Source organism: Arachis ipaensis, chromosome B10 (assembly GCF_000816755.2).
Source record: "Arachis ipaensis cultivar K30076 chromosome B10, Araip1.1, whole genome shotgun sequence".
Classification (NCBI taxonomy): domain Eukaryota; kingdom Viridiplantae; phylum Streptophyta; class Magnoliopsida; order Fabales; family Fabaceae; genus Arachis; species Arachis ipaensis.
In genome coordinates this window covers 1,857,542-1,859,931 of record NC_029794.2, presented here as the reverse complement: position 1 = coordinate 1,859,931, position 2,390 = coordinate 1,857,542, and positions in this window count along the sequence as shown.

Below are 2,390 nucleotides of genomic sequence, written 5' to 3'. Positions count from 1 at the left end.
TTAATTTTAAATTTTAAATCATCCAAAAATAACAATTTTTAGTCTATAAAAAATAGTTAATATTGACTGCATCAAAGTTAACTTCTATATTTTCTTATTATCGTAAAGTAAATAATTTGATAATTTATTTTGGGACTTGCAGGTTTCTTTTCCTCCTTTATGCCTCAAAGTTTTTATAGCTAGCAATCATTTATTAGTGCATACATTCATTATATGCTATCATTAGAAAAAAGGAATCAATAAGGTAGCTATATATGTACATATATATAGAAACATGGGAAAGTTTGTGGTAGCTGAAATATGTTTCATGGAGGATTAGACAAATGCACTGAAAAGAAAAAAGTTGTGTGTAATAATTTTGTGGTCCTGTGTATTTTTTTATATTTTTTATTCTTTTTAGGGATGATATTAATAACAAATAATTATTGAAAAAATTTTCAAATATACTAATATACTGGTATTTTAATAATTTTTAATTATTAATCTTAATTATAAAAAAAAATATAATATATATAATTAAAATCAACGATTAAAATTTACTGAAATTCTAATATACTTAAAAATTTTTTTAATTATTATAGTACTCCAAAATTATCTTAAATTCTATTATCCCGTGGCCGTTTTACTACGGAAGTTATCTCTTGTACTAACAAAATGATTTTTCTGGTGTATCTCAATATGTTCATAATTTATTTATTTTAGTAGAAAAGTAAACTTTACTATTTAATTAGTCCGAAATCAACAATTCCCTAATTAGGTAGTGAATATAATTAGTACATAAAAATTACTGGGATAATAAGATACATGTCAAAACAAAATTAAAGACAATATATAATTAACATGCATGTATAGTTCAATAGCAGGAGATTATGGTACTAGATTAATAACCATAAGTTTTTTATTTTAAATCTTGGATACATATAGATACACAGTTATAGAAATAAATATAATAAAATACTAAAGCAGAAGCTTCTCTGTTCTATTTGGCTTAAACAATATTGCATTTGATAGGCAAATACATGTGATTTTGTTTAGAAGTCAAAACAAACATGATAATACATTATTATACATTAAGATTTACCAAAAACTTGAAGAATTAGGTAGCTTTAATAATTAGGGGGCATACTTGTAACAAGCGAACAACGATGTTTTTGTTTTGCAATAGGTCTTATCAATTATTAAAGTAGAAGACAATTAAGTAATTAGATGAATTCATAATAGGAATTTATGGAACAAAGAAGTAATCTTAGTTAGTTATTAATTAAATGATTTGAGTTGTAATGGCATTGATGCAAGTTGTTGGGAGTACAAACAAATGACAATTAAGCTGATGTCGATTAAATTAAATATCTGGATTTCGATTTAGTTTATGGAACGGAACGGATTAGATTGATACTAAATATTGGCTGAAACAAAAACAATGCATGCATGACATGTTATGATAATTGGAAGCAACAAGTGTTGGAGAAGAGGGATGTGGGGTCCAAAGATAATTTGATGAGAAATTGATTGGGCCCCAATGGAAAACAACCATTCTCTAATGAGGCTACATGATTTTTGAATTATTTGACACACATGACTCTCATCCTTTTCTTGGAAATAGACTGAGAAGAAATTGATGTACACCTTCGGACCCATCATTTTCTTTATTCACTATTTTTTTTCTTCATTGATTCAACATTAAGGTCACCAAGTTAGTACAAACAAAGGTGCCGGTATAACTAAACTTGATAATCTATAAATAGGGTTTAATTAATATGTATTTTTAAGATAATTGTTAACATTAATATTGGTATAAATTTTTAATTTTTTATTTTAATAAATATAAAATAAATACATTAAAAACTTAGACACTATATGTCTGTTTTAAATAAAGGACATATATTAGCTAAACTCATCAAAATACTAAGCTTAAGATAATAATCAAAGAAAAATACGAGTTTAAAAATATCATATTAGAATAATATATAGACTATCACACATCACACTCTAAATTGAAGGGACCCATTATAGTTTTGAGTGGGGAATGGTGTTTTGGTAAAGAGCAGCAAAAAGTGCACCAAGTGGAATTGTTGGTGCTATGGGGCCATGAGGTTTTGTACAAAAGGGAACCCAAACACTGAAAAATTGATGAGTCTTTTGTTTGTTTGTGAGGTCCATGACAAATATTTGAACCACCTTGCATTTTTTATTTTTTTATCAAGTGAACCAAACTTTTACTATTTACACACGTGACCAGACACCCATGCACAACCTCAATTAATTACTTCCAACTTTTCTTGCATGTTTAAACAAAATTACTTAAACACAAAGAGATAAGATTACTATTATTATAATACCAAAAAAAATATTATTATTATTAGGTACATATGCACATGTTAATATTATCA